This window comes from Fukomys damarensis, unplaced genomic scaffold (assembly GCF_012274545.1).
Source record: "Fukomys damarensis isolate Sample0158 unplaced genomic scaffold, DMR_v1.0_HiC HiC_scaffold_39, whole genome shotgun sequence".
Classification (NCBI taxonomy): Eukaryota; Metazoa; Chordata; class Mammalia; order Rodentia; family Bathyergidae; genus Fukomys; species Fukomys damarensis.
The window spans coordinates 112,858,109-112,866,937 of NW_022900951.1; the positions used below are offsets into that span (position 1 = coordinate 112,858,109).

Below are 8,829 nucleotides of genomic sequence, written 5' to 3' on the forward strand. Positions count from 1 at the left end.
CCTTCCTTCCTGACTTGAGATTGGACTCCAACTTGTGATGTCCGTGGCTTAGCCTTCAAGAGTGCTAGAAGTACAGGGAATGTTTAAGGAGTTTGAATTTTTTTGGCGAGGAGTAAAATCTGTTTGGAGCTGGAGATCCCTGGTTTCCCCATTTTGAAGCTTCCTCACCTGAGAAGCACACACATGCATCAAAGATGTCAGTGGAGCATTCGCGCTGTTTGGATCTTTGATGAGTAGAGAAAAATAGTACCTGGGGCTTGAAGGAAAGAAGAGGACTTGAGCACGTTTTCTAACCTGCGTGGAGTCCACTTTCCCGTGTTTTCTCAAGCATTTCACTAGTACCGTAGATTTCCAACCATGGAAGATAACGTAATACGAGTGAAAAGTTCAAACCGCCACTGGAGATACCGGGAATCGAACCCGGGACCACGTACGCGCGAAGTACACGCTCTACCACTGAGCTACATCCCCATGCAGTGTGGTGGGCTTCCTCAGGCTATTCTTATGTGTTATGTGGTGCACGGTCCCTCCAGGGAGGGCGGATGGGGTTAGCCGGAAATCAGTCCGCAGACCCGCGAGCTGTTCCTGGCTCCGCTTCCTCTACACGGAGATCTTCACCCAGGGAGCCTAGAGTTCAGAAGGAATCTGAATAAGACCCGGGAAACGGCTGTAGCAAAAGGATAGGAAATGTTGAGGCATCATGTCCAAAATGAACTGTACCCCGCGAAAGGGATGTAAGAAAGACTGTGTAGTACGCTATTTTTATTTTATTGTATTTATTTGTTTTACGTTTCGGTACTGGGGATTGAACTCGCTCAGTTGTGCTTGCAAGGCAGGCCGCCGAACCGCTGAGCTAAATCCCCGCCCCTGTTCCTATGTTTATTTTTATTTATTTATTTATTTTTGGTACCTTGAGTCAAACTTGAAAGCTTGTGTTTCTGAGGCAGGCGGCAGAACCGTTGAGCCAAATCCCCAGCCCTGCTATGTTTAATTTTTAAAAATGACTGTAAAATATATAATATTTAAATAAAGGAATCCAGAATAGTAAAAACAAAAAGCATATAAACAAAAAAGTTGGTTTGAAGGCTTTTGGGGGTTTGGCTCAGAGGTTCCGCCGCTGGCTTCACAAGCACACTGAAGGCCCGAGTTCAAACCCCAGTTCCAAAACTAGAGCTGGCTTTAGAAGATGTCTCAACTGACTTACTACTGAAATATTTGTATCAGCCTTTTTCGGGTAAAATCATAGACCATTAGCTTTTTAAAAATGTTTTATTTTTTATGGTACCAGGGATGGAACTCAGGACTTTGCACTTGCAAGGCAGTCCCAGTGTCACTGTGCTACATCCCCCATGTCCCAGCTTTTTAATTTTTTAAAAAGTTTTTTACAGTTTTTTTGCAGCAAGGTCTCACTGTGTAGTTCAGGCTGGTCTCGAATTCATTATGTAGCCCAGGCCTCAGCCTCCTGAGTACTGGGATTACAGGCGTGTGGCACCACACTCTGCTTGCAACGTGATTTTTAATATTTTCGTAATTTTCTAAATACCAGCATGTAAACTTACCTATTTAATATGACAGATAAAATTTTATTCACTGAGAAATTGTGTATTAATTTCCTTCAGTCATCTTTTCCACCTTATCTCAAAACTCTCTTTGACTGCCTTTATCTGATTCAGTGAATTTCAAACTATTTTTGAAAAGGGGACTGAAGGAAGGCAATTAACTGTAAACAGAAAAAAGTTATCAAGTTAATCCTTTGAAAATTTTCTCTTCAATGTGAGTTTTTTTGTTTGTTTTCTTGAGACAGGGTCTCACTATGTAGTTGAGAGTGTCCTGGAGTTTATTGTGTAGCCCAGCTGGTCTCGAACTCATAGCGATCCTCCTGCCTGAGCCTCCCGAGTGCTGGGATTACAGGCGTGTGCCACCACGCATGGCAGTAATTCTAATTTTTACAGAAATGCTTCTTCAAAAGATATTTTCTCTCATTCCCTTATCTCCTCCACTGAAGGAGGTATGTTTCTCCCCCAAGCTAAATCTGAGCATTCAAAACTGATTCCAGGCAGAAAATCTCTGCAAATTAAACTCAAAAACAAAAATAGAAAAATTATATTTTGATATGTGTATATGTATATTTATATATGTATATTTCTACTGATTGGAATCCTCCAGCATTTAAAAATTACTTCAGAGATGAATTTTGGGATCCTGCTGCTCACAGATCCAAAATCCTTAATGATTTAAGAACATACTTCCCATATCCTTCTGGGTGACTCCCTCCCCTCCAAGACAGTTCAAACAGTCATGGCTCAAGTTTAATGGGAAGAGAGAACGTTTCTGAGTCGTCTTTTGTTTATTTTTCCTTTGGTGATCTGGGTGGCACGTGCTGTTCTTTGCCATTGCGTCCAGTCACTCCCTGAGGTATAGCCCTGTGGCTAAACTGGTGTCTCTGTTCCCTGATTTTTCCAGCTGCTCCCCTGAAATGGTATCGCCTCGAAAGCCAGAATAATCTTTCCTAGCCTTTGCTCTTGGCTTCTCATGTGGTTCCTCGACAGACTTCTCAGGAGCTCCATTCTCTTGGTTTTTGGTGGGAGAGCCTGCATTGGAGCGCAGTTCTCGTAGTGGCTGCACAAGAACTGGAGATGGCTCTTTACGGGGCTTCTGGCACACTTCAGCATGACTTAAGTAATTTTCGGGGTTCCTCTAGGGGCACGGCTGCAGTTACATTTATGTTGCTATTACATGGTAAAGCTGCATTTGCTCTTGAAGGCTTTGCAGTACTCGCGGAAGAAACTGGTGTTGTCATCTGACTGATAACATCCTTCTGATCCATGGAATCATCTATTATATCTTTTTCTTTCTGAATTGTGCTTAATACGGGAAGCTCCGCTGCACATGGAGGACTGGTATTTGTACGGAGTTGCTGGGCTGAAATACAGTCTGTCTGTTCATCTTCTGCCGGGACTGGGTGACTAACTCTCAAGTCTTCATTCCCCTTTTCTTTGCAGACACTTAATGACCTTAGACATTGTAGTCTCCAAAAGGAGGGTTTTTTTTTTTTTTTTTGTACCAGGGATTGAACTCAGGTCCTTGTACTTTCAAGGCAGGTGGCAGAACCACTGAGCTAAATCCCCAGCCCCACCTGGCATTCTTGATGAACTTCCAGGTAAAGTAGGAAAATTTGAAGCTAGTAAGTCAAACTTTGTTGCTGGAGACTTTGCTTCAGCTGAAGGATGAGGTCTTGGGATATTTCATCTTCTTGTCGTCTTTGACCTCTGAAAAGATTTCTGCCCCTACCATAGTCTCCATTTTGTTCCATCTGTAATGTGGGAGTCTCCTTTGGAAGGTAAGTTTGCTCTTGATACCCTGTTACTGTAGGGTTATGTAGCTCAGGTGCAAAGTTCCTTGAACTAGATCTGTACAGTGGTCCATCCCCCAATGACACAGAGCCCTCTGTTGAGTGTTCCATAGCACTGGATGACCTAAAATGAAGCTACACATGATTTTTGGGGAATGGCTGACCCATATTCATAGCAACAGCATCTTTTTTTTGAGACAGGGTCTCACTATGTAGTTGAGACTGACCTGGAACTCACTATGTAGCCTAGGCTGGTCTCCAACTCACAGCGATCCTCCTGCCTCAGCCTCCTGAGTGCTGGGATTACAGGTGTGCGCCACCACGCCCGACAGCAGCATTTGTTTTATAAGATACTGGTGAGTTAAAGCCATTCACAGAATGACCATTGGGGAAGGGAGCCAGTGGTATTTCAAAGTAAGGTGCAGGACTTGGAGACCAAGACTGAGGCACAGTACTATAAACTGAGTACTGATGGTGAGGATTACATACAGGCTGCATAAAAACTGGCGAGGCATACTGTGCTTGAGCTTGAATGGGCTGATTATACATACTAGAATCCATTAATCGATAACTATTCTTAGCAAAGAATGTATTGATGGCTTTTATCCTTGCCATGATTGGCTTGCCCTGAAATGTTTTAACTTCTTAACTTAAGTATTTAAATACCTGTTGTGCATCAGTATCTGACTGGAAGGTGATGTGCCAGTTGCTATTGTGTGAAAAGCCACAGTTTATTACTTTGGGGCAGTTTTCATTTTTGAACTAAGCTTTCATCTCCTCTACTGGTGTAGTTTCAGGAATCTCTCTGGGAATCACAATACAACGTGTATGACTCGGTCTCACTTTCTCACCCCTCTCATCAATTTGTACCATTGGAGATGATCTCAACACTTCAAGAATTAGATCAAGATCCGTGGTCAACTTTTTTATTTCTTCCATGTTGGCAACTGTTCATATTGGGACAAACCGATCACTATCCATTTGGGATGTCATGTAGAGATCCTTTGATAAATTTTTTCATGAAAAACAGAATTCTAATTGTTTCTTCAGATATTCTTTTAGATCGTATGTAGAAATTGCCGAGAGCTGGGTGTGGTGGCACACACCTGTAATCCCAGCACTCGGCAGGCTGAGGCAGGAGGATCCCTGTGTGTGCAAGACCAGCCTGGTCTACATAGTGAGTTCCAGGTCAGTCTCAACTACATAGTGAGACCCTCTCTCAATGCCTCCCGCTCCAAAAAAAGAAATAGCCGAACTGCTTTCTCCAGAAATGTCATATATTTGGTACCTCATATAATGCCAGTTGTATTTCTTGTAGTTTCACAAGACAGACAGCACATTATTTCATATTCTTTACACATATCTTCTGAAAGCTCTGTACTGATCCCAGTCTGAGACCCTGGTGCGGCTGCTATTTCATGCCAAGAGCTTTCAGTTCCAGGAATTACAGGAGTGGCATCGGGGTTTCCAGCAGGAATTTCTTGCCATACTTTAGCAATAGGATTTAAACCAGTCCCTTTAGATGTCACTTGCTCCACGGTAGAGCGACATGTTTTCCTCCGCTCTGCTCAATCGTTTCCCGTCAACGCGACTCCAACTGGTTCACAGGCTGGAGCCCCAGTCGCTAGCTTTTTTTATTATCATTTTAAGGGGAGATTTTATTACAGCGTGGCTTTTAGGAACCTACAGTAGATTTTACTTCCCTCATGTGTTACATTGGTCTGCTTTACTATAATGAAGTATTTGTGAGCTACTATATAAAGGAAATTTTGTTTTGTTTATTTGAGACATGGTCTCGCTATGTAGTCCAGGCTGGTCTCGAACTCACCGTGTAGCCAAGCTGGCCTCGAACTCAGCAATCCTTCTGTCTCATCTCTCTTTTCTTGTAAAGCCACCAGGATTGAATCCCAAGGGCCCCTCACTCATGATTTAATCTAATTTAACCACTTTCCAAGTGCAGCTCAATACACCGTGGTCGGATTAAGTTTTCCGCACCCATCTCTTCACGAGTTTGGAGCGACAAATCGTATTCAAACCATACCATACGTTATGGAAGAAGGCAAATTGTTCAGTTCAGTGGTGAAAGCATTTTGTTTTGTGTTTAGTGAAATAATTTCAGTTATGAATTGAAACTGAGAGGAGATAGTGTTGAGAATGATAGCACACTGAAGTCTTGGAAGAAAAGTTTTGCCTGTACGATCAATTACTAATTTTGTGATATTTTATTTCTAAAATTTAGCCTAATATATTAATATTTTAAATTCTCTCAGGTTTTTTTTTAATGAAACAGAAGCAGAAACAAAAGTTTGTGTAAAATCTTGTGATCCAGAAAATAAAGCCCCAAAACTCAATTTGGCGGTTTTTTTGTTTGTTTGTTTTTGACACAGGGTCTCCCTATGCAGTTCAGGCGGGCCGTGAACAAACTATGCAGCCCAGGCTGGCCTCAAACTCATGGCAATCCTCCTGCCTCATTCTCCTGAGTTGTGGGATTATAGGTACGTGCCACCATGCCTCGCTGTTGTTTGGTTCTTTTGAGACAGGGTCTCACTTTGCAGTGCAGGCTGGTCTTGAGCTCATTGTACAGCCCAGGTTGGCCTTAAAGTTGAGGCGATCCTCCTTCCTCAGCCTCCTGAGTGCTGGGATTCCAGGCGTGCACCACCATGCCTGACAGCATACTACTTTTGTGACTTGAATTTGACTAAAAATTTAAACATATATATATGTATGAATGTTTGTACTGCTTGATAAGCGATGCTTGTTAATGCTTTTATTTAAATTATTCAGCTCTAGAATTATTGATAATATGCCACTGATATGGTGTCTTGGACAGAAACTATAGAAAAATGCTGCGCAACAGGATTTCCGGTAGGATGTTTTATTACCAAGCTCAGCCTGTGGATACAGATTATACACTCTTTCTGTTCTCTAGAAGTTCACAGTCCGGAATGGTACATGACAGCTTCAAGGGCCAAGGGGATGCAGGTCAGGCAAGTGGGTGAGAATTTCCAGTGGAGAAATGAGTATGATCAAGCAGTCAGAAGTGCCGAGCAGCATCCTGTGATGGGAGACTGTCCAACTGTGTGTATGGTAGGGTTTGCGGTTGGGTGGTGCAGCTAGAGAGGAAGCTGGACAGCCGGGGTGGGAGCCAGGTGCCAAAGGCAATGGCACTGAAGCCCAGTTAGGGGCCGCAGTGCCCTCTGACAAGTGCCTCAGCTGCCCCGGTCCCTCCATAGAGCCATACAGACTGCCCAAGAAGCTGAACCTCTGAGAGGGTCAGCCAGCCTGCAAGTGGCAGAGGTCAAAGTTGAACTTGTGTTTTTAGCTTGGAAATTCCAATCACGGTATGTGTGAAATCCACTTATCTCTCTCTCTCCCTCCCCCTCCCCACTTTCTGACTTTTGCAGTGTTGGGGATTGAACCAAGGTCCTTGTGCCTGCTAGGCAATTGTTCTGCTGCTAAGCTACATCTCTAGGTGAGTAGCTGGGTTTCTCAAGTTTGAGTCATCCATGTGCCATCTCGCTAACTTTGTTTCGGTGGCACTGGGGATTGAAGCCAGGGTGTCGAGCATGCACAAGCTCTCTACTGCAGAGCAACACCCTCAGCCCCACCCAGCCGGGTGACTTTTGCTGCACCTGAGGCATCGATGTATTATTCATTTTTAAAACATCCATTATTTAATTTAGATTCATTTGGAAAGGAAACCAAAATGTCTCAGAGCTACAGGTTTAATATGCTACTTATATTTTTTAATCCATCTAATTTCAAGTAAATATATAAAGGTACAAATTATTTTTCCATCTCCTACCTAGAAATCATCTCTATATCCCTAGTTGTGTATGTGCTTCACAGTGGGAAGCAGTGAGATAGGGACCATGGGAGAGGAAGCAAAATACAACTATGTAACTGATAGTTCTTTTAAAGGAGCTACAGCAGGGCGTGGTGGTGGACGCCTGTAGTCCCAGCACTTGGGAGGCTGAGGCAGGACGATCACCATGAGTTGGAGGCCAGTCTGGGCTACATAGTGAGTTCAAGGCCAGACTGAACTACATAGCAAGACTCTTCTCAACAAACAAAGTGCAAATTGGCAAAAAAGGGGAGTTAATGAACAGAAGAAATTTTCACTTCCATAGCTTATATCTGAGACAGTCTATGTATGAAAGTGGGTTCTTTGAGATCATCTAAAGGCTGTCTTTCATGTTCACATCTGGGAAAAATAAACACAGCAGTAGGAGGAGAGAGCCCCAGTTGGCAAGAGTAGCAATAACTATATCAATATTTATAACATCGACCTAGATATACCATGGTTAACCAAAAGGCTAAATACAATTTACAGTTGCCTTTTGTTATTCTTTTTATTTTATTCATTTTATTTTTTTGAGACATTCTTGCTATCTAGTCCAGGCTGGCCTCAAACTCCCAGCAATCTTCCTGCCTTAGCCTCCTGACTGCTGGGATAATGGATGTGTGCCCCTACGTCTCGCTTGTTATTTCTTTTATAGATAGAAATATTCATTCTTGTAAACTTTATTTTATTTTAATTCTATTTTAAAGTTTATTTGTTAATTTGTTGTGGTGCTGGGGATTGAACAACCCATGGCCTTCCCACTGAACTACATTCCCGGTCATTTAAATGTTTTTATTTTTTGATTGAGATGGGATCTTTGCTAAATTGCTCATGCTGGGCTTGAATTTGTGTTTCTCCTGCTTCAGCCTCCCGGAGTACTAGGATTATAGGCATATGTTAGCACTCTCAAGCTAAAGATATGTTTTAGATTCTGTTACTCCCTGACCCCTCATACACATAGGCTGCTTTCCATTGTAAAATTAAAGCCTCAGGCAAGATGCAGAAAAATCTTTGGTCATTGGTAATTTGGGGGGGAATAATTCTGAAAGCCTTTCTCAAAAGGTGGTCTGGGGGTATCTGAATTTTTCAGGAGTCTTCAGGGCAAAACTTGTTTTTATAATAGTACTAAACTGTTATTGCCTTGTTCACTCCTATTCTTTTAAGTGTGTACAGTGGAATTTTCCAGAGGGTGCCTGAAATGCGATGATCTCATTACTCTGGGAGCTAATGGAATCTGTGCTTGTGTTTTTAAAATATTTCATTTAGGGCCAGGGATTTAGCTCAGTAGATCCACCGCCTGCCTTGCAAATGCAGGGTCCCAAGTTCGATCCCCAGTACTCCAAAAAAATTTTTTTATTTTAAAACTGAAAGCGGCAAATATAAGTAAAAATACCCCACATAAAGAAAAGCTCTTATTTAAAAAAAAAAGAAAAGCTCTTTAGGGTCTTTAATATAATTTTTTTTCAGCTTTAATTGAGTTTATTGGTACATTTTAGGGATACAGTACAGTTACATTCATTGTTGGGATCTTGTACCTCTACATGACAAGTCTTGGTTCTCATTTTTTCCCCTTACCTCTGCCCTCCCTTCACCCCCCTCCTCCCCTCCCCATCTACAAACACTTTATTTTCAT

General features: G+C 42.4%; 1 long non-coding RNA gene, 1 other non-coding gene and 1 pseudogene across 10 annotated transcripts in view; 1 reads left to right on the top strand and 2 right to left on the bottom strand.

The window, feature by feature from the left end:
• Positions 1–399: 399 nt before the first annotated feature.
• On the bottom strand, positions 400–471 carry Trnaa-cgc. Its single transcript has one exon. It is a non-coding gene; the product is annotated as a tRNA-Ala (tRNA).
• Positions 472–2,732: 2,261 nt separating this feature from the next.
• Positions 2,733–4,728, bottom strand: LOC104873717 (annotated as a pseudogene).
• A 2,054-nt stretch (positions 4,729–6,782) lies between these two features.
• Positions 6,783–8,829, top strand: part of LOC104873709 — an 89,798-nt gene continuing 87,751 nt past the window's right edge. For all 9 annotated transcript variants that reach the window (XR_004515841.1, XR_004515837.1, XR_004515834.1 and 6 more), the window contains exon 1: positions 6,783–6,824. This is a non-coding gene — a long non-coding RNA (uncharacterized LOC104873709). The remainder of the gene's footprint in view (positions 6,825–8,829) is intronic.